The sequence below is a fragment of the Malus domestica genome, chromosome 06 (genome assembly GCF_042453785.1).
Source record: "Malus domestica chromosome 06, GDT2T_hap1".
Lineage (NCBI taxonomy): Eukaryota > Viridiplantae > Streptophyta > Magnoliopsida > Rosales > Rosaceae > Malus > Malus domestica.
In genome coordinates, this window is record NC_091666.1 from 15,626,070 (window position 1) to 15,649,923 (window position 23,854).

At 37.2% G+C, this 23,854-nt stretch overlaps 2 long non-coding RNA genes across 2 annotated transcripts in view; both read left to right on the forward strand.

The window, feature by feature from the left end:
- Window positions 1-16,458, forward strand: part of LOC139197027 (uncharacterized) — a 100,043-nt gene extending 83,585 nt beyond the window's left edge. The window contains exons 4-5 of the long non-coding RNA XR_011581992.1: window positions 15,294-15,351; window positions 16,264-16,458. This is a non-coding gene — a long non-coding RNA (uncharacterized lncRNA). The remainder of the gene's footprint in view (window positions 1-15,293; window positions 15,352-16,263) is intronic.
- Window positions 16,459-20,606: 4,148 nt separating this feature from the next.
- On the forward strand, window positions 20,607-22,951 carry LOC139197028 (uncharacterized). Its single transcript, XR_011581994.1, has 4 exons — window positions 20,607-20,869; window positions 21,046-21,183; window positions 21,803-21,860; window positions 22,757-22,951. It is a non-coding gene; the product is annotated as an uncharacterized lncRNA (long non-coding RNA).
- The last annotated feature ends 903 nt before the right edge of the window (window positions 22,952-23,854 follow it).

Here is a 23,854-nt window from a genome sequence, read left to right on the forward strand (position 1 = left end):
TGGGAGTATTATATACAACTAAATTCAATCAAATGGACCAATAGTTGTAATAGGATCAAAATTGTTTTAATAAAGATTAAAATGAATATTTACATGTGATGAGACCTAAAAACCCTCAACCAAACCATTATTAAGTTGAGAAGCGTGAGAGTGCTTTGAACACCCTTTCGGGGCCTTCCACCGTGGTAGGCTCCGATCGTTTGTGACTCGTACACCGGCTTCACCCTATCATGGGGGAGTACAAAGTGCGTGCTTACACTCAGGAGGAGTCTATATGCATACTTGATGTTGTGAAAGGTAGGCAACGAGAATGATCAATATCATATCATTGTGAGGTTGTTCTTGAACCCCTACCTGAACTTGCATGGTGGGAATGACTTAACTAAGTGCAATGGAGCCAATATCATATCATTGTGAGGTTACATTCTCTAGAGGCCAAATAAGATGGGTACTTGCAAGAGATGCAAATGAGTAAGCGTACTCTCTCATTATTATTAATGCTAGCCAATATCATATCATTGTGAGGTGGGCTTGGTAGTAGTGAGTCTCCCATACCCTACTACGAGTTTCCTCCAAAACTCTCGAATTCCAATAAGGGATATGGAATTTACCAAAAATAGTGGGTGGTGCTATTTGATTTAAAGACCCGGATCAAATGGCTTAAAATCAATCGATTTATATTCGTTATGTATTTATTTACCAATATATTTGCAAACGCTATCCAACACTTGAAAAATAAAAGCCGAAAGCTTTAGTTTCCGGACTTGGTACTACAAAACCATAGATTGTCTCTAATGGCTTGTAAATGTACCTAAGTAGTCTCATCCTCACAATCTTCCTATTGATAATGTATCATTAGAAGAATATGTTAGAAAAAGTCTATCATAAAGAGGACAACACTTTTAATGTCATAATTCTTCAATTACAATTTGTTGTATGAAGAAATAAGAGTTGCTTTGAACAACTCTTAGTTAAATGCAAACATTAGTGCTTGTTTCTTTGTTACATGAACAAGGAACTTTAGAAGTAAGCACAAGGGCATGGACACTTTATGTGCCGTGATTCTTCACTTACAAATTGTTGTATGAAGAAATGAGAGTTGCCTTGAACAACTCTTGAAAGTTTGTTATTATGTTTAGAACATAACGGTTGTTTGACAAAAATAGTCCATCAACATGGACTTATGATGATTTTGAATCATTGAGTGTTGAAGTGATAAACCACTTAACGAGACGGAAACTAGGCTAGGACTTCACCTTTATGTCCCTATCCTAATGGTTCACTAAGTTTATTGTAAACTATGTAGTGAACAATAAACACATGCTCTCCAAAATGTTTGATGTGTATAACACAATTGAAATAAGTTTCAAGAGAGATAGTGGGAGTTTAGGGACCATGACTATTGTAGTCAAAGGAGAAGTCAAATGAAGAAGATAAAATTAACTCCAAGGGAACAAACTTTCTTTATGAAAGAATGGACATTGGAAGGGGTATTTGCAAGAAATGTCTTGCAAGTGTCAAGAACACACCTTTCGAAGGTGTTGTAAATTGTTCTTGAATAGTTCAAAATAGTTGGTTCTTCTACTTGAATGCTTGATTCTGTATTAGTAACTATGTTTTACAATCGTTGTAAAAGTGTGACTAATAAGAAGTAGAAGATATATGAGAGAAGAAAAAGGTGCTTCACATTCGGAACGTGAATAAAATAAAGATCTCTGCGAAAGCAGATAGTACTTACTTCCTCATATGAACTACCAAAGAAATTGGAAAACCAAAGATTGTCTTTACATTCCAATTTTAAGGAACTTAATTCCGTCACTATAGTAGAGATGGATGAATGTTTTGTTTGACAAAACATTGTTCTTTATTAGTCAATGATTGGATTATAGTAATCTAATTGATTGTCTCTATAGTAGAGATGATATGGTAGTGTTAACTGTTTAGAATATAACGATGCTTAAAACCCAAAAGGTTGCAAGGTAGTGACTAATTGAAGGAAATTTTGTGAAAAACATGTTCATTTGAGCAACATCTATAGCATGCAATTAACAAATTAAAGGCGGAATCATGCTTGCATGCACTCAAAACAAAACATTACCCATGAAATTCAAAGCCTAGTAGTTAGGTGAACCAAGACTCAACTCAAATCAAAGTGAGTTGAGAAATTTATACCTTTGTAGATTCCTCTTTGCATAAGCAAAGGCTAATCACCCAAGGAGAGGGCCTTCATTCCTTGCTTCTTAGATCCATGGATTTGGATGGAAGAATAGGTTTCTCCAAGTTCCCAAAATTGAGAACCTCTAAGTCTCCACACCAAGGTGAGATGTGAAGAAGAGATGAGTGACCTTGGAGGAGAAAGATTACTAGCTAATCCGTCCAAGGTTGGCCGGCCTCTTTAGAGAGAAAATAGAGCTTATGTTCTCATCCTTTCCCCAAAAGAAAAACCCTAAATGAATTTTGGCTATAAAGTCATATTTATACCTTTATTCATTGGAGTGGCAAACTTGTAATTAAAGCAAGTTCACTACCCTTCGTCTAAATGGCCGGCCATAGGGTTCTATTGGGCTTTTTGGGCCTTTGTGAATTAAGTTGTCATACAACTTAAGTTAATGGGCTTGACATTCGAAGCCCATTGGGCCTTGAGGCCCAAAACTAACCCGTGGTCTTTTAACGAACTTTATTCGTTTGATTAATTAACATATTAATTAATCCTTGCCATAAATAAATAATCAAACCATTTAATTATTCTTACTCATCTCCTTTATTTCTTCAATCTCTACCTTACACGGTGTACGATCCATTAGGTTCCTTTTAGCGAGGCAGTGGGGGATTAGAACTCTTTCAAATCGATTGTGAATTGAAACTTACTTTCAATTCACCCTTTAGTGATTATACATGTTTAGGGCTTCCACAAACCATGAGTGACACCTAGCAGTATGTCATGGTTACCCAAGCTAATCAGAAGAGGTGGAAAACCAATTCAGTTTAGGATTACAATGCAATACGGTCTTTCTCTAATACAATACTCTTGATCACATTGTTTGGTTTGATAGTTTATTCATGTCTACTATCCAATGTGATTCATTTACTTATATGATTACCTTGAATGTGATTTGGAACGACTTCCTAAATCTCATTCATACTCTAGCCAGCGATTCTTAATCATATCATAGAGTATTCTCCCTCAAACGGTTTGAAGGTTAGAGATCCCTTGTTGTGCATTCACTTGCCTCCATGGCTAAGTGGCTTAACCCCAACTATGCCGTCGACACCCTCTGACGGGGTGACTTTGACATAGTCAAAGATCAAGGACCTAACCACAAGACAACTATGATGCCTCAGGTTAAAGGACTACTTTGCATTATCCCAACCATGAGTTCTCATGTGACATGAGTATGAGAACTCCTCGTTGATCGTGTTCAGTGGACTCATTCGTTATTGAGCACCTACATGCTTGTCTTGGTGTCAATCACACCAATGACTCGAGACTAGTCACTCTCCCTAAGAGAGGACATAGCATGTACTGATCTTAACGGACTGTCAATGCCCAATTGGCAATCCTATGATTAGCAACGTTTAGGATATGTATACGAAAGAGAATGGTCTCATTAATCTAAATTGTTTAAATTGCATTCTCCCAATTACATATTCCTTGGACTTATCGTTTAAGCATATAGCATTTATATGACACGGCTTAAAACAATAATCTTTGCCCTTGACATTAAACTAGATTAGTTTAACATGCGAAATGTCTGTAAAGTATCATCATATGATTGGTTTTAGGGCACATTTCCAACAATCTCCCACTTGCACTAGAGCCAATGAGTTTGGTCATCAGTGATGATACCTCTTCTGTTGTCATTTCAAAAATGGTTGAGTAGTGGGCCTAGACAATGGATATCTATATGTTATCCATAGAAGCAACCTTGAGAATAACGACGTCACCATTATACATGATTCTCAATTATGTGGTTCAGTCACTCATTTGAGTTCGGATCTTGATGAGACCTTGATTCCCTGGCTTGAGTTATCGCCCCATTTGTGTCGTAGTGTCAGTACACTAGAGACACTTTCTGGTTGGAACCGAATAGAGAGTTCATGAATGAACTTTCCCATCCAAACAACATTGTTTGTAAGCTTTTATATGGCAATATATTTGCATTCATAATGGAACACACTAAAGTCATTACTTTTAATGTTTCCATCCAAATATCTCTTTAGTCATAATAAAGAGATATCTGATTATCTCTTCATTCATAATGAAGAAACATCCAATGATGGATTAGATTCATAATCTAATACATTTACGCTTCCTTTACGTTACTCTAATTCTTCCTCATTCTTTGAGGAATTTATCCTTTAGTATTTCTTAAATACTTAAGGATTCACTTAACAGTTGCCGTGGTTCTGATCCTGGGCTTGCACTGATATCGTCTTGTGCCTATCTAGGTACAACTCATATCAATGTTTTCATACAATATGAAATTCATAAATCACCTTTCTGCGTATGCATAAAGGATTCTATTTACACATTATTTCTTTGGGAGTCAAAGGGCGCGTTCCCTTTGAGAAGGGCAACTTGCTAGTCTCACTAGAGTCGTCCTTCTAATTGAAGTTTATCATCATATGAGAAACTTCCTAGCATCTATTGTCTATTATTAGGGATTGATATAATCCAATTATATCTTGAAATATATCATTATAGATTTCCATCCCATGTATATAGACTATATCTCCCATATACATTCTATCATTATAGAATGTTTAAAGTCATAACTTTAACGAAGAAGTATTCTTTTCATTTCCAAAATTAATATATCATATATGTGTATATACATATATTCAAATTTAGGAACATGATTAACTCCCGCTAATCTTTTGTAAACCTAGTAAACAAAAGATTCATTTACATCTTTATGAGAAATCAAACGATTTGATCTTTCTCTCATAAGACGCTTATTGCTCCCACTAGCTTGCTAAGATCCATGATGGATGGATCTCTACAACTTACATGTCTTGTGATTCATAGTTTTAGATATATATTATCAAGACTATCTTAATAATGGTTTCGGAAACCCATATTATGTCCAAACATTGAATCACCATTTAGTTGTAGCTAGCAATCTTCGAATTAATTGAAACCAAGACTACGTCAAAGATGGTTTCTTCAAAGTCAACCAATCTCTTTGATTGTAGTCACCTTAAGCTACCAATTAGCTATAAAGGTTTCATTATTTCGGGTCAAATGGTACTTTACCATTTCCTTGAGTATATGTCGCATATACACTCAATGTAGTCATAAGGATTTTCATTCTTATTTCTTTCGAATTAAGAGGTGTAACTCTATGACATAGTCATAAAGTTCAAACCATTCAACTGAGACAGTTTATAAATCCTTCTCGACTACCTTCGAGCTTGTGGTATAGGAACTAGGTTGTTATATTTGTTGGTTATCATCTTGTCTCTCAAAGAACCCATTCTTTGAGTTCTATCCCTCGTTCATTTTGCTCTATCTGAGGCAAATCCTATGGTAGGATTATAATGAACTATCCAACAAACAACATTTGTTAGTTGGTTTATAGAAGTGATATCCAAATGTTAATTTAAGGATACCCACAAGATAATTTTCAAACAAATATTGCTTATTAGCACCCAACCCCAAATCTTAATACAATTAAGACTTGTCTTTCTTTCCAACTACATCCTATGGAGTTATGAAAATTTTGGAAGATCTTCTAATTGAAAATTATATTGTCTTAGAAGTATATATCCTATATATGGGTAATTGATAATATCCAACGAACTAAATCTTATTCAAGTTCGTTCTTCTCTTAATGGAGAAATCCATTATCTTATGATGCTTCTTTCCTTGATATCTTTCAAAAAAACTGTTCTAAAGTGTTACCTTTCCTTGGATCAAATCTAAGGAGGTAAATACTTTAGACTTCTTACTCATCAACTTACATTTCTTGAATTCTTTGAAACCTTTTGCAAAGTATTCGGACTTGTGTTTATTTAAAATAAACTATAGTCCAACCGAGAGTGATCTTCGGTGAATGTCATACAACATGAGTAATTTTATGTTGTGGACAAGTGCCACTAACATCTAAGTGAATTAACCTCAACAACTTTGTGATTCTTTCTTCCTTTCCAAAAGAATAAAGATTTGAACATTTCGCCTCTATACAATTTTAATAAGAAGGTATTGGATCCGGATCTAACGATCCAAAGCATCCATCTATGACCAACTCGTAATTTATGTTTTAGAGGTATCACAACTCAGTTGAGATTAGTCACTACCTTGCAACCTTTTGGGTTTTAAGCATCGTTATATTCTAAACAGTTAACACTACCATATCATCTCTACTATAGAGACAATCAATTAGATTACTATAATCCAATCATTGACTAATAAAGAACAATGTTTTGTCAAACAAAACATTCATCCATCTCTACTATAGTGACGGAATTAAGTTCCTTAAAATTGGAATGTAAAGACAATCTTTGGTTTTTCCAATTTCTTTGGTAGTTCATATGAGGAAGTAAGTACTATCTGCTTTCGCAGTGCTTTCGCAGAGATCTTTATTTTATTCACGTTCCGAATGTGAAGCACCTTTTTCTTCTCTCATATATCTTCTACTTCTTATTAGTCACACTTTTGCAACGATTGTAAAACATAGTTACTAATATGGAATCAAGCATTCAAGTAGAAGAACCAACTGTTTTGAACAATTCAAGAACAATTTACAACACCTTTGAAAGGTGTGTTCTTGACACTTGCAAGACATTTCTTGCAAATACTCCTTCCAATGTCCATTCTTTCATAAAGAAAGTTTGTTCCCTTGGAGTTAATTTTATCTTCTTCATTTGACTTCTCCTTTGACTACAATAGTCATGGTCCCTAAACTCCCACTATCTCTCTTGAAACTTATTTCAATTGTGTTATACACATCAAACATTTTGGAGAGCATGTGTTTATTGTTCACTACATAGTTTACAATAAACTTAGTGAACCATTAGGATAGGGACATAAAGGTGAAGTCCTAGCCTAGTTTCCATGTCGTTAAGTGGTTTATCACTTCAACACTCAATGATTCAAAATCATCATAAGTCCATGTTGATGGACTATTTTTGTCAAACAACCATTATGTTCTAAACATAATAACAAATTTCAAGAGTTGTTCAAGGCAACTCTCATTTCTTCATACAACAATTTGTAAGTGAAGAATCATGGCACATAAAGTGTCCATGCCCTTGTGCTTTCTTTCTCAAGTTCTTCGTTCATTTAACAAAGAATCAAGCACTAGTGTTTGCATTGACTAAGGGTTGTTCAAAACAACTCTTATTTCTTCATACAACGATTTGTAAGTGAAGAACTAACAACACTAAAAGTGTCCTTGTCTTTATGCTAATCTTCGTAAGTTCCTTTGTCATATAACGAAGGAATAAGCATTGGTTGTTTGTGTTGTCCTCTTCATGATAGACTTATCTAACATGTTCTTCCAATGATACATTATGAATAGGAAGATTGTGAGGATGAGACTACTTAGGTACATATACAATCCATTTAAGACATTCTTTGGGATTTTGGTACCAAGTCCGGAAACTAAAGCATTCAGCTTTTCTTTGTCAAGTTTTGGATAGCGTTTGGAAATATATTGGTAAATAAATACATAACGAATATAAATTGATTGATTTTAAGCCATTTGATTCGGGTCTTTAAATCAAATAGCACCACCCACTATTTTTGGCAAATTCCATATCCCTCATCGGAATTCGAGAATTTTGGAGGAAACTCTTAGTAGGGTATGAGAGACTCATCATTACCAAGCCCACCTCACAATGATATGATGTTGGCTAGCATCAATAATAATGAGAGAGTACACTTACTCATTTGCATCTCTTGCAAGTACCCATCGTATTTGGCCTCTAGAGAATGAAGCCTCACAATGATATGATGTTGGCTCCATTGCACTTAGTTAAGTCATTCCCACCATGCAAGTTCGGGTAGGGGTTCAAGAACAACCTCACAATGATATGATGTTATTCATTCTCGTTGCCTTCCTTCACAACATCATGTATGCGTATAGGATTCATCCTGAGTGTAAGCACGCACTTTGTACTCCCCCATGATAGGGTGAAGCTGGTGTACGAGTCACAAACGATCGAGCCTACCATGGTGGAAGGCCACAAAAGAGTGTTCAAAAGCACTCTCACGCTTATCAACTTAATAATGGTTTGGTTGAGGGTTTTAGGTCTCATCACATACAAACATACATTTTAATCTTATTAAAACAATTTGGTCCTATTACAACTATTGGTCCATGTGATTGATTTAGTTGTATATAATACTCCCACTAAGCTTGTAAAACGGTTTTTTAAAGCAAGAGTATATGGTACTACTTACATAAGGTTTGCATTCATTGATGGACTATATAGTTGCCTTAGGGCCTTAGGATGACTATGAACCTTTGATTAGATCCAACACGAGCCTAGTGTTGAATCTCGGTCTAGGGATGGTGATTGATTTTAGTTACGCGTTAAACACATTAAGGCGTGTTGTCTTATTGGGCGTTGGACCCGCTACTCCAATTTCATGCATATCAAATAAAACAAGAAAAGGAGTACTTCAAAGTAAAGAAGAGCTTATGCTCTTTTACAACATTTGAATAATACAAATTACTTTAAAGTAAAGAAGAGCTTATGCTCTTTTACAATATTTGATCAAATCAAATTACAACCAAAATCTAATCTACACATTCCCATGGTTCAAACAAATTTGAAACGGCCTTTCACATAGCTCAATTATCGTAGGCTTAGGTTCATAATCACCCTTTAATTAATTAACACTTTAACTAATTAAATTGAATGCAACATTGTCATTTGGTTTTTGTATCCATAGAATTGATTTAAATGGAGCTAAATGAAATGAAAATCCAATTCTCATTTAATGAGACAAAACAATTTTGTTCTCAACCTAATTTGGGCTAAAATGCAATTACCACAACTTTTTGGGCTATATTGCAAAACATAAACTTTTGGGGTCACTTTGTAAAAACACAAAAGTCCACTACTTCATGTAATTACAACTAGAACACAAAAATTTCAACAAATACAAAAACTTCTTTAAAGGAACAAAACAATTTGTCCTTTAATGATTTTGGGCCTTTATGTAAAAATGTAAACTTTTGGGCCAAAGTGCAAATACACAAAAGTACCAAAACTTTATGTAATTGCATAAAAGCGCCAAAAACACCCCATTTGTAGGGTGGCTGGTTTTGGAGAGAAGGGAGTGATGTGTGTGTTGATTTGTAGTTTTAGACATAAAGTCATGCAAGTGGTGCATGACATAAATGTCATGCAAGTGGTGTGTGTGAAAGGGAATTAATCCTTACACACTCACCAATATTTCTTTCACCTTTCAAAATAAATATCTAACACATTTAAATATTTGAAAAGCACAAAACAAAAACTTTATGAAATAAATCAAAACTTTGAATCAAAAACACCAAACTTTTTGTTCTTGGCTAAAATATCAAGAACAATGAAGAACATTCATGAAAAACTCAAAAAATCTCCATGAACATTTTTCACCCAAAGACATCCCAAATCCACTCAAATTTAAGGGAAATAACATATAACCAAACTAGGGTACATAGAGGTTCCAAAAGTTACTTGAAAACACTTTTAACAAGTCAAACATGAACCCAAAAATCCACCCTTTGGATTTGGCCGAAAATTCCCAAAAACATGGCACCAAATTTTAGCTCCAATATTCATGCTCATGTGAACTACATCTACAACATTTGAGATGGCAAATTTTCTAACAAAATTTACATTCAAAGAAGCAAGAATAAAGATTGTAACATATTACAACATTTAAATCAAAGACTATGAACTACAAAACCCAAAAGGATTCACCAACTACTAGACCTAGGGTCTGATACCACTTGAAGGAAATTTTGTGAAAAACATGTTCATTTAAGCAACATCTATAGCATGAAGGAAATTTTGTGAAAAACATGTTCATTTGAGCAACATCTATAGCATGCAATTAATAAATTAAAGGTGGAATCATGCTTGCATGCACTCAAAACAAAACATTACCCATTAAATTTAAAGCCTAGTAGATTGGTGAACCTTGACTCAACTTAAAACAACATTTGTTAGTCGAGAAATTTATACCTTTGTAGATTCCTCTTTGCATAAGCAAAGGCTAATCACCCAAGGAGAGGGCCTTCATTCCTTGCTTCTTAGATCCATGGATTTGGATGGATGAAATGGTTCTCCAAGTTCCCAAAATTGAGAACCTTTAAGTCTCTTCACCAAGGTTAGATTGGAGAAGAAATGAGTGACCTTGGAGTAGTAGGATTGCTAGCTAAAACCTACAAGGAGGCCGGCCTCTTAGAGAGAAAAGAGAGAGATATGTTCTCTCCAATTCTCTAACAGAAACCCTAAATGAATTTTGGCTATAAAGTCATATTTATACCTTAATTCATTGGAGTGGCAAACTTGTAAATAAGTCCAAAACTCACTCCATCTCTAAATGGCCGGCCTTAGGGTATTATTGGGCTAATTGGGCCTTTGTGAATCATTATTCATTAAGTTGTCATACAACTTAAGTCAATGGGCTTGACGTTCGAAGCCCATTGGGCCTTAAGGTCCAAAACTATCCCGAGGTCTTTAACGAACTTATTCATTTGATTAATTAACATATTAATTAATCCTTGCCATAAATAATTAAACCATTTAATTATTCTTACTCATCTCCATTGTTTCTTCAATCTCCACCTTACACGGTGTACGATCCCTTAGGTTCCTTTTAGCGAGGCAGTGGGCGATTAAAACCATTTCAAATCGATTGTGAATTGAAACTTACTTTCAATTCTCCCTTTAGTGATTATACACGTTTAGGGCTTCCACAAACCATGAGTGACACCTAGCAGCATATCATGGTTACCCAAGCTTATCAGAAGAGGTGGAGAACCTATATAGTTTAGGATTACAAATGCAATACGGTCTTTCTCTAATACAATACTCTTAACCACATTGTTTGGTTTGATAGTTTATTCATGTCTACTATCCAATGTGATTCGTGTGCTTATATGATTACCTTGAATGTGATTTGGAACGACTTCCTAAATCTCATTCATACTCTGGCCAGAGATTCTTAATCATATCATAGAGTATTCTCCCCCAAACGGTTTGAAGGTTAAAGATCCCTTGTTGCGCATTCACTTGCCTCCATGGCTAAGTGGCTTAACCCCGACGATGCCGTGGACACCCTCCTGATGGAGTGACTTTGACATAATCAAAGATCAAGGACTTAACCACAAGACAACTATGATGCCTCAGGTCAAAGGACTACTTTGCATTATCCCAACCATGAGTTCTCATGTTACATGAGTATGACAACTCCTCGTTGATCGTGTTTAGTGGACTCATTCATTATTGAGCACCTACATGCTTGTCTTGTTGTCACACACACCAATGACTCGAGACTAGTCACTCTCCCTGAGAGAAGACACAACACGTACTGATCTTAACGGACTGTCAATGCCCAATTGGCAATCCTATGATCAGGAACGTTTAGGATGTGTCTACGAAAGAACGGTCTCATGAATCTAACTTCTTTAGATCGCATTCTCCCAATCACATATTCCTTGGACTTATCGTTTAAGCGTATAACATTTATATGAGACAGCTCAAAGAATAATCTTTACCCTTGATATTATACTAGATTAGTTTAACATGTGAAGTGTCCGTAAAGTATCATCATATGATTGGTTTTAGGGCACATTTCCAACAATCTCCCACTTGCACTAGAGCCAATCAGCTTGGTCATCAATGATGATACCTCTTCTGTAGTCATTTCATAAATGGCTGAGTAGTAGGCCTAGACAATGGATATTATGTTATCCATCGAAGCAACCTTGAGAATAACGACGTCACCATTATACATGATTCTTAATCATGTGGTTCAGTCTCTCATTTGAGTTCGGATCTTGATGAGACCTTGATTCCCTGGCTTGAGCTATAGCCCCATTAGTGTCTGATAGGAGCATATTCATGCGACTTAAATGGCTTGTTCTCGTACTTTTACGTTATGTTTCTTTAGTTTTTTTAGTCCTTTATGCTTCTTTTGTGTGTTTTCAGGTTCTAAGGGCTTAAGGAGCAAAGAAGTGCTTTTAGAGGCCTTTGTGGAGCACTATTGGGCTAAGGATGGATAGCTTAGGCTTGGAGCCAAAATGTTGGATGAATTTGAAGGCCTTGTATGCACTTGAGGACACAAAACAATGGCCCTAACCCAATTACACAACCTTGCCATGGGCTTAACCATATAACACCATTTCCTTGCCATGCAAACCACCCTATTTTAGGCCCATTTTATGTACTTAAACCCTAGCCCTTTAAACTTGCAGCCCTATTATGATTTATTCACTTCCATATTCTTCTTTAATCCACATGCATTCATCATAATTCACAACATAAAACAGCCACACCAAACCACCCATTGCCGTGCCTTCCCTTGCCATTTTTAGCCATCACACTTCATCATTGCAGCCACCATTCACCCTAGTTGTCAATCACATACTTTCCCATTGTATAATTCATCCACATGCATCTTTAATCATTCACTCACAAGCTTTCCCAACAAACAAATCAGCCACATGCACACCTAACCCCCCATTGCCGTGCATCCCTTAACAATTCCAGCATTCCACCAATTTTTCCTAGCTGTTTTTCACATGCATCCCCTCACTCTTTAATCATTTCCAACCTAGCAACCCCTTTAAATCATTCATCCTAGCTGCCATTAACATGCTCACCCATCCATTCTCTCCCTATAAAACCATGCAATGCATTCATACAAACAAAGAAATTCACCACAAAACAATCACACAACAAACCATCACAAAATCCCATTCTCTGCCGTGCATATCTCTTCCATTTTCTGCATATTTTCTCTTCATTGCAATCATTCCCCACTCCATTCCACATACACCTAAAGCCCTAAACATTTCCTTAGACCTTGTGCTACAACAAAGAGGAAGAGAAGAGGGTCTAAACGTTCATACAATTCAAGTTTGAGTTGTTGGAATGTTTAGGTGTTTCTTTGATTTCAATGTTTAAATTCAATTCTCTTTGTCTTATAAGTATGAGGAACTAAACCCCCCTTTAGCTAGGGGGTGATTCGAAACTATGTTTATGCTTGCAATATGAATTTATTACCTTTGGTTGGAATTTCATAAGTTGTGGATTCAATTTGTTTAACCGTTTGATTGATAACTTATTTATGTATGTTTATTGAGAGTGCACGCTTAATTTTCATGCATAAATATGACGCTAGAATATAAGTGAGTTTCACCTAATCGTTATGAACTTATATTCACAAGTAGTGGAGGTTGCTTATAAACAATCGCGTTAAATGAATTCTTGGCACTAGTTTCATGCTTTTCATAGTAACGAATGCCTCGTCAACACTTATAGTTTTCATGATGCTTAATGATCTTTTGATTGTATCTTTATTGTGCTTTTCACGTAAAGGACTTTTGGAGAATGTTGTGAATTGCGTTGCGCAAACCCATCCAATTCATTAACTTAAGGAGAACTTGACGGTTAATTTAAGCGGACCTAATTAACCTAGGGTGTTGAGTTTCATAATTTATCGAAAGACCGACTGAGAATCGATCTTGTATTGCAAGTGTGACATGTGTGGAGAAGAACCCCTTAAGCTATTCCATGTGACAGCCCGTCCCTAATTTTAAGAATTTTTAAAGTTTTAATAAAGGATTTTACAAAAATGCCCTTCGAGGCACGCACATCATTCGAGGTTAATCGTTGTGTCGTGCCATCTAAGATTTGTTTTCTTGACATATCCTCGTAGTACTCGTCGTTACGGACGTGTGGGCGCAGACGGTTCGTGATTTGGAGTTATATCGAAGAAGTTATTAACGTTTGAAATTTGGAATTTTAAGGAATTATAATTTTAGTAAAATATAGAAATTCTTTTATTAAAATTTGGATGGCCCAGATTAAAGGATTTTGAAATGGATGGCTGGGATGAGAAAAATGAAAGTTTTGTGTGGGTGTGTGCGTGGGAAGAACCAGAAAACAGAAAAGAGGAAGAGAGATTAGGCAAAAACTGCCCAATCGGAGAAGAAGGAGAGAGAGCGAATCAGAGGCAGAGAGGGGAAGAAACTGACCAATCGGAACAGGGAAAGGAGGAAGGGAGAGAGGGTGAGAAGCGGAGGAAAAGATGAAATGGGTTGGGGAGAACCCGTGGGTCGTTTCGACCCGGCGGTGCCCACGCCCAAATTCGATGGATTTCGTCCAAATTTCCGACGAATTGAGTCAAGGTACCACTCCTAATCATCATCTAGGCCTTCCCTCTTTACGTTTCACCCCAAGAATCATTGAATTTCGTTGTGATTTCGCGAAGAACACCCCTACGGGTGCCGCGACCCTTTTGTTTAAATTCTCCAAATTTTGAAATGTTTTCTTTCAATTACTAACACCTTTAGCATTCCTTTAGGACCTAGAACAAAGACCAAGAGGTAATTGAGGCGTTGGAACAAGTTTGAAGGTCGAATTGGAAACACCCAAATTCTAGGGTTCTTCACGGTTTTGGTGAAATTGAAGCACTTCCAGGCCAAATTGGCCTTGGCCTCAGGTATGAAAGTTGTTCTACTCATTGAGATCTTCAAATTTGAAAATTTTGGTAATTTTTGGAAATAGTTGAATTTTCCGGCGAGCCGGGGGCGGCCAACCGCCACCCGCGGCGGCCCGCGCGGCGGCGCGTGGCCAATGGCCCGCCAATGTCATTATTAGCATGTGATTAAGGTTCTAGGTTCAGTTTTGTTAATTGATGGACGTAAATTGAATAATTGAACCTAGGTTGGTTACGATTCGTGGTTAGGTGAAAATGTGAATTGACGATCCGACCGTTGGATCGTCACCAAACTTTGATACGTTGTAATACGTAATATTTGAGGATTATAGGAACTTACGGATTGGGAATCCGATTTACGGATCTTCTGGAATTGAAGTTGTAAGTTCATAAAATAGAATGTTAACCGTCACTTAGTTTTGGAAATTGACGAAGATCCGACCGTTGGATGGTAATGAAATTTTAGGATGTTGTCCTAGAGGTATATTGTGGACCTCTGGAAGTTACGGATTTGAAATCTGAATTGCAGATCATCCGGATCGAACTACGTAGTGACGTGTCTTATATAAGTTATGTATTCTATCAGCAGAATTTCTGAGGTTGGATTTGATTGTTGTTCTAGGCGCTAATCGTCATGACGCCTTGATGTACGGTGCTAGGGAGTTGTGGGCGAACTCCAGGTGAGTGGGCAGTTTTGTTTTCGTATTACCTATTTACTATTGTTTTTCCCAGAAAAAAATGCTTTTATGCAAAATTATGTTTTGAAAATGCCATGCATAGAATTATTTGGAAAATGTGAATTTCATATGAGTTATATGATTGATATATGATGCATACATGTTGCATGGTGCTGTGGAGGCACAGGTAAGTCAGGTGAGTTCGTTTATTCATTGAATTGTTGTTGTTGAGATGTTTGAGCTCATAATCTGCACCCTAGGTGTTAGTGCTTATATTATTCACCACACCGCACGCTCGCCTTGGATCCAAGTAGGTGGATGTCGTACAGACCATGTGAGGGTTCCGACATGCCAGTCGTACAAACCATTAGAGGGGTTCCGACTGGTGGGTGACCTTAGATATGCGCGCTGATGATATGATGAGAGAAGCACTAGAGCGTATTTTTACACCTTTCATCGTATAGACTACCTTACGTAGTTCCGAGTGATGTGCAGAGTAGGGCCGTATAGGTCACTGTGGTGACTCCGGCTTAGTGAGATATTGAGCTATTGAATTAATCGTATAGGACCAACTGTAGGGTCTCCGATTGATTCCTTATTTCACCTGATTTATATTTTGATTTATGGCATGGCATGTTTTTCTTGAAAAATGTTAAAGATTTGGGATTCAAGCTTTGAGATTTCATATGGTTATATATCTATATATATATATATATATATATATATATATATATATTTCTGAAAAGTGTTAAAGGTTTGAGATTTGAGCTTTTTGCTTATATATATGTAATATATATGCTATTTTCTGGGAAAGTATACAGGTTTTACGGTGAGGGGTTATAAATGTTTTAAATGAAAAGTCTTCAAAAAACTTTGTTTTACTGACCCACTCAATTTTGTTTTGCGCCCCTCCAGGTTCAAGTTAGCAGAGCTTTGGTGGCCACGAGGAATCCAACGGTGTTCTGACAGAATTCACAAAAGTAGGACTCACCCTCGGGTGTGTTATCTTAGTAATTGGAATTTTTTTTTTTAAAGCTTCCGAACTGTGTAAATGGTTACGTCACTCTCACGTGACGGCCAGCACGCCCTCCTTCGGGACGGGGTGTGTCAGTTGGTATCAGAGCCTAGGTTGCAATTCTGGACATCTTGATAATTTCCTAGTGTCTTCTGTCAGAACTATACCGCCTCGTAGCGAGCCACGTAGTTCGGATGAGCCTAATTTCCCTGATATAGTAGTTTGGGGGAAACTATTGCCATTGTGATTCAGTCTATTATCTAAAGGGACCTTTTGAGACTGGTTATAAGTTAAATTTGAATCCCTTAGGGATAGAAGGACCTAAGGGAGCAGATTGATGGCTTAATCAATTGGGAAAAGGCGTTTCAGATTATGCAAGGTTAAGGGAATTTTCCTCCCGATAGGTAGGTCGAGATGATTACCTAGTTTTTTGAGTGATGAATCTGCATTTTGATGGAGATAGGAATGTTATCCGACAATATCGGAAGGACAACTGTTTGGAAGTTGTTTAAAGAATTGTTTAAGAAAAGTTCATTCCCCCGGCATATTGTGATGGTAGTAAACAAGAAATTGCAAATGTGAGACGAGGAAAATGACGACGGATGAATATTATAGAAAGCTTACAGACTTGCCTTATTTCCATTCTGATGATGTTGTTAATTCGGTCGAGGTGTTATGTCGTTTTTGGCTGGATGATAAGAAGAAGTTGCGTTCTTTGGCGATCACTATCCATTGTACTTTTTACCAAGAGTTTACGGGATGCTGTTGGGCTTTGAAGACTTTGAGAATATGATCAGCGAGAGTAAAGAGGAATAAGAAAGGAATGAGAATCAGAATAAGACGATAAAGTTAAAGATTCGTCATATCAAAGACCTCGGAGGACTCAGAGCTTCAAAGGAAGTGAAATTAGAGCTAATTTTCCCAGCTTAAGTTTTACTGCCATTGGTCAGAGGCGAAGTGATAGATTTACTAGTGATCCCAGATTTCTGAGACAAGATGACTCTGGTAGAGGAAATGTATAATTGTGTCAAGCTAGATTACTATGGGGAATCAGTTAATTTTTGTTGACCTGGATGACCAGAGGTTACTTTTGGGGGTAAGTAAAGTGGAGTGAGTTATGCCATTATTCCTGTTGAGAGAGCAAAGAAGATTGTTATCAAAAGGCTGCCAAGATATTGAGTTCATATGGTGCTAAATGATGTTGATCCTAATAGTATGGAAGATGTAAAGATGGTTAGACATTTTCTTGGTGTATTCCCAGATGCCTTACCTAGATTGCCGCCAGGCAGAGATGTGGGTTTTATTATTGAATTGTTTTTAGGTACAAATCCTATGTTAGAGATTGGTTCAGGTTGAGTTAAAAGTTCCATTCAACTTATTATATCACATTGGAAAAGCTCCGGGTTATTTGTGAGGAAGAAAATGGACATTAAGGCTAGGCATTGATATTATGTAATTGAATCGGGTAACGATTGAGAGTTGTTATCCATTGTTGTGTATTGATGATTATTTGATCAGCTCTGAGGCGCCTGGGTACTTTCTGAGATTGACTTGAGGTCTGAATGATATTAGTTGAAGATTAACAGTGGGGATGTTCATAAGACTGAATCCAGGACTCGTTATGGTCATTTCAAGTTGGGAGGCCATACGGAGTGACGAATGCACCTGCTACTTTTATGAGTTTGCTGAAGGAAGTATTCCAGTGATATCTGGACCGGGTTGTTATTGTTTGCCATTGACGAGATTGATAAGATTAGAGCAGTGCATGCTAGATATTTAAAGTTGGTGTTGCAAAGATTGAGGGAACGTTGATGTATGCTAAGTTTAGCAAATGCTAATGTTGGATAAATTAATTATATCTACTTAAGGTATTCAAATGGATTCTTAAAAGAGTAGCAACGATTGAGAATTTGGAACAATTGCGAACTGTGACTGAGGTTCAGAGTTTTCTCGGATTAGCAGGATATTATCGATAGTTCGTCCAAGATTTTAATTATTGCTTCGCCCTTGGCGAGATTGATGAGAAAAGAGGTTAAGTTTGAGTGGGAAAAAAAAAAAAAAAATTGTGAGTAGAGCTTCAGCAAGTAAAGTATTCCCTCACTCATGCATCTGTTTTCGCACTCCCAGACGATAGTGGTAATTATGTGGTCTATAATAATACTTCTTTGAATGTACTTGGATGCGTGTTGATGCAACATGGTAGGATGATTGCCTATGCTTCATGGCCATTGGGATCTCATAAGATGAATTACCCTAATTATAATTTGGAATTAGCAGCTATCATCTTTGCTTTGAGAATTTGGAGACATTGTCTTTATGGGAAGAAAAGTGCATGATTGTTACAAATCAAAAGAGTACCCAATATCTGTTTATTCAGAGGTATCTTAATCTTAGGCAACAAAGGTGGAATGAGTTGCTTAGTGATTATGATTGTGTGACGAGGGTGGTCAAGCTAATGTTGTGGCTGATGCATTTAGTAGGAAGACCCCAGTGAGAATTAATGCTTGGTACGCTTGCTATGTTCATCTTCTTGTGGATTTGAAATCTACTGGAGTAAAGTTGAGTATCAAAAATCGAGAAGAAGCCTTACTTGCTAATTTCTAAGTTGGACCCATTTGGTAGATCGTACTCGATACTCGAGCGTTTGACGAAGAAATTCAAGAATTTATTTAAAGCAAGGAATAACGGGAAAAAGAAGGACCTTAGAGTTAGAGAATCAGATGGCAAGCCTATGCAAAAGAACAAAGTGTTTATGCCTAATGGTGTGGAATTAAAGAAAGCAATTTTGACGATGTACATTATTCCACTTCTACAATGCATCCCAAAAGTACTAAGATTTATCATACCATTCGTTCATGTACTATTGACGGGTATGAAAAGAGGAATGGCGAAGTATGTTAGTAGGCGTATCATCAGTCATCAGGTTAAAGCAGAAAGAAATAAGTCTTTTGGAATAATGTAGTCATTTCCCATTCCACGGTGGAAATGGGAGAATATTACTATGGATTTCGTGGACAAGCTTCCTCGTATACAAAATAGTTAGGTTGGAATTTGAATAATAATTGATCGGCTGGTGACGTCAACGTATGTTACTTCAGTATGAGAACACCAACCTTTCCAGACAAGCGCAACATTTATTTGTTTGTTTTATGGAAAAAGAGATTTGGGATCTGTTAAACTTCTTGGGTATGTTGGTCCCTTCAGTTTGTTCCCTAGAGTAACGCCATAAGGCCGTGTAAAGCTATGTCTTGTGTTTCGAAATTGTTAGAATTGGGGACGGATAGTATTCAAGGCCCTGAGTTAGTGGATGAGACTATTCGGAATATTCAAGTAATTAAGTCTAACCTGGAAGTGGGCCAGGATCGGCTGAAGAGCTTAGCAGACAAACATGCCACTGACCGGATGTATATGTAGGTGATCGAATGATTTTGAAATTATCACCTTGGAAAAGTATGATTCGTTTTAAAAAAGAAAAACAAGTAAGTCCTAGATACGTCAGACCATCTGTGATCATTGAACGAGTCAGTGAAGTTACGTACGGGCTGAGTTGCCTCCAGAGCCGATGAAAGGGCATGATATGTTTTATGTTTCGATACTTCGACATTAAACCTCATATCCTTCACGAGTGATACCTTCTCAACCTTTGGAAGTCAATATGGATTTGACGTATGATGAGGAGCCAGTGCCTATCTTGTATTAGAAAGATGATGTACTGAGAAATAAGACTATGAGTTTGGTGAAAGTTTATGGAGGAATCTTTCAGTGGAAGAAGCTACTTAGAAATCAAAGAATCGAATGAGAGAGATGTGTTTCGGGCTGTTTCATGGATATTGACGGATTGTAAAGATTGTGTAAATTTCGAGGACGAAATTTCTGTAAGGTGGGTAGATTGTGACAGCCCGTCCCTAATTTTAAGAATTTTTAAAGTTTTAATAAAGGATTTTACAAAAATGCCCTTCGAGGCACGCACATCATTCGAGGTTAATCGTTGTGTCGTGCCATCTAAGATTTGTTTTCTTGACATATCCTCGTAGTACTCGTCGTTACGGACGTGTGGGCGCAGACGGTTCGTGATTTGGAGTTATATCGAAGAAGTTATTAACGTTTGAAATTTGGAATTTTAAGGAATTATAATTTTAGTAAAATATAGAAATTCTTTTATTAAAATTTGGATGGCCCAGATTAAAGGATTTTGAAATGGATGGCTGGGATGAGAAAAATGAAAGTTTTGTGTGGGTGTGTGCGTGGGAAGAACCAGAAAACAGAAAAGAGGAAGAGAGATTAGGCAAAAACTGCCCAATCGGAGAAGAAGGAGAGAGAGCGAATCAGAGGCAGAGAGGGGAAGAAACTGACCAATCGGAACAGGGAAAGGAGGAAGGGAGAGAGGGTGAGAAGCGGAGGAAAAGATGAAATGGGTTGGGGAGAACCCGTGGGTCGTTTCGACCCGGCGGTGCCCACGCCCAAATTCGATGGATTTCGTCCAAATTTCCGACGAATTGAGTCAAGGTACCACTCCTAATCATCATCTAGGCCTTCCCTCTTTACGTTTCACCCCAAGAATCATTGAATTTCGTTGTGATTTCGCGAAGAACACCCCTACGGGTGCCGCGACCCTTTTGTTTAAATTCTCCAAATTTTGAAATGTTTTCTTTCAATTACTAACACCTTTAGCATTCCTTTAGGACCTAGAACAAAGCCCAAGAGGTAATTGAGGCGTTGGAACAAGTTTGAAGGTCGAATTGGAAACACCCAAATTCTAGGGTTCTTCACGGTTTTGGTGAAATTGAAGCACTTCCAGGCCAAATTGGCCTTGGCCTCAGGTATGAAAGTTGTTCTACTCATTGAGATCTTCAAATTTGAAAATTTTGGTAATTTTTGGAAATAGTTGAATTTTCCGGCGAGCCGGGGGCGGCCAACCGCCACCCGCGGCGGCCCGCGCGGCGGCGCGTGGCCAATGGCCCGCCAATGTCATTATTAGCATGTGATTAAGGTTCTAGGTTCAGTTTTGTTAATTGATGGACGTAAATTGAATAATTGAACCTAGGTTGGTTACGATTCGTGGTTAGGTGAAAATGTGAATTGACGATCTGACCGTTGGATCGTCACCAAACTTTGATACGTTGTAATACGTAATATTTGAGGATTATAGGAACTTACGGATTGGGAATCCGATTTACGGATCTTCTGGAATTGAAGTTGTAAGTTCATAAAATAGAATGTTAACCGTCACTTAGTTTTGGAAATTGACGAAGATCCGACCGTTGGATGGTAATGAAATTTTAGGATGTTGTCCTAGAGGTATATTGTGGACCTCTGGAAGTTACGGATTTGAAATCTGAATTGCAGATCATCCGGATCGAACTACATAGTGACGTGTCTTATATAAGTTATGTATTCTATCGGCAGAATTTCTGAGGTTGGATTTGATTGTTGTTCTAGGCGCTAATCGTCATGACGCCTTGATGTACGGTGCTAGGGAGTTGTGGGCGAACTCCAGGTGAGTGGGCAGTTTTGTTTTCGTATTACCTATTTACTATTGTTTTTCCCAGAAAAAAATGCTTTTATGCAAAATTATGTTTTGAAAATGCCATGCATAGAATTATTTGGAAAATGTGAATTTCATATGAGTTATATGATTGATATATGATGCATACATGTTGCATGGTGCTGTGGAGGCACAGGTAAGTCAGGTGAGTTCGTTTATTCATTGAATTGTTGTTGTTGAGATGTTTGAGCTCATAATCTGCACCCTAGGTGTTAGTGCTTATATTATTCACCACACCGCACGCTCGCCTTGGATCCAAGTAGGTGGATGTCGTACAGACCATGTGAGGGTTCCGACATGCCAGTCGTACAGACCATTAGAGGGGTTCCGACTGGTGGGTGACCTTAGATATGCGCGCTGATGATATGATGAGAGAAGCACTAGAGCGTATTTTTACACCTTTCATCGTATAGACTACCTTACGTAGTTCCGAGTGATGTGCAGAGTAGGGCCGTATAGGTCACTGTGGTGACTCCGGCTTAGTGAGATATTGAGCTATTGAATTAATCGTATAGGACCAACTGTAGGGTCTCCGATTGATTCCTTATTTCACCTGATTTATATTTTGATTTATGGCATGGCATGTTTTTCTTGAAAAATGTTAAAGATTTGGGATTCAAGCTTTGAGATTTCATATGGTTATATATCTATATATATATATATATATATTTCTGAAAAGTGTTAAAGGTTTGAGATTTGAGCTTTTTGCTTATATATATGTAATATATATGCTATTTTCTGGGAAAGTATACAGGTTTTACGGTGAGGGGTTATAAATGTTTTAAATGAAAAGTCTTCGAAAAACTTTGTTTTACTGACCCACTCAATTTTGTTTTGCACCCCTCCAGGTTCAAGTTAGCAGAGCTTTGGTGGCCACGAGGAATCCAACGGTGTTCTGACAGAATTCACAAAAGTAGGACTCACCCTCGGGTGTGTTATCTTAGTAATTGGAATTTTTTTTTTTAAAGCTTCCGAACTGTGTAAATGGTTACGTCACTCTCACGTGACGGCCAGCACGCCCTCCTTCGGGACGGGGTGTGTCATTCCATCATCCATATTTTTCATCGCATTCATATTTACATTTTGCCCTTAATTATAATCTGTCCATTTAATTTAATCTTGTCAAAAACAACTCAATTCCCCCTCCCCATATTTTGTTAAAGTCTTAGTCGTTCAAATCTATCTTATTTTATGCTTTTAAGTATTTGGAGTCTTTTGAACTTGTTTTGAGTCTTTTGGTTTGTCTTAGTGTTTTAAAAGTTAGTTTTATTTATTTGAGTCAAGTGTTTAGCACCCCTAGTTAATCCCCGGTTAGAACGATCCCTACTTACATCATTACTACAATTGTCACAAATAGGGTTTAATTTGTGTGCTTATATATTTCGCATCAGTGTCGTAGTGTCGGTACACTAGAGACACTTTCTGGTCGGAACCGAATAGAGAGTTCATAAATGAACTTTCCCATCCAAACAACATTGTTGTAAGCTTCTATATGGCAATATATTTTGCATTCATAATGGAACACACTAAAGTCATTACTTTTAATGTTTCCATCCAAATATCTCTTTAGTCATAATAAAGAGATATATGTTTATCTCTTCATTCATAATGAAGAAACATCCAATGATGGATTAGATTCATAATCTAATACCTTTACGCTTCTATTACGTTACTCTAATTCTTCCTCGATCTTTGAGGAATTTATCCTTTAGTATTTCTTAAATACTTAAGGACTCACTTGACAGTTGCCGTGGTTCTGATCCTGGGCTTGCACTAATTTCGTCTTGTACCTTTCTAGGTACAACTCATATCAATGTTTTTCATACAATATAAAATACATAAATCACCTCTCTACGTATGCATAAAGGATTCTATTTACGCATTATTTCTTTGGGAGTCAAAGGGTACGTTCCCTTTGAGAAGGGCAACTTGCTAGTCTCACTAGA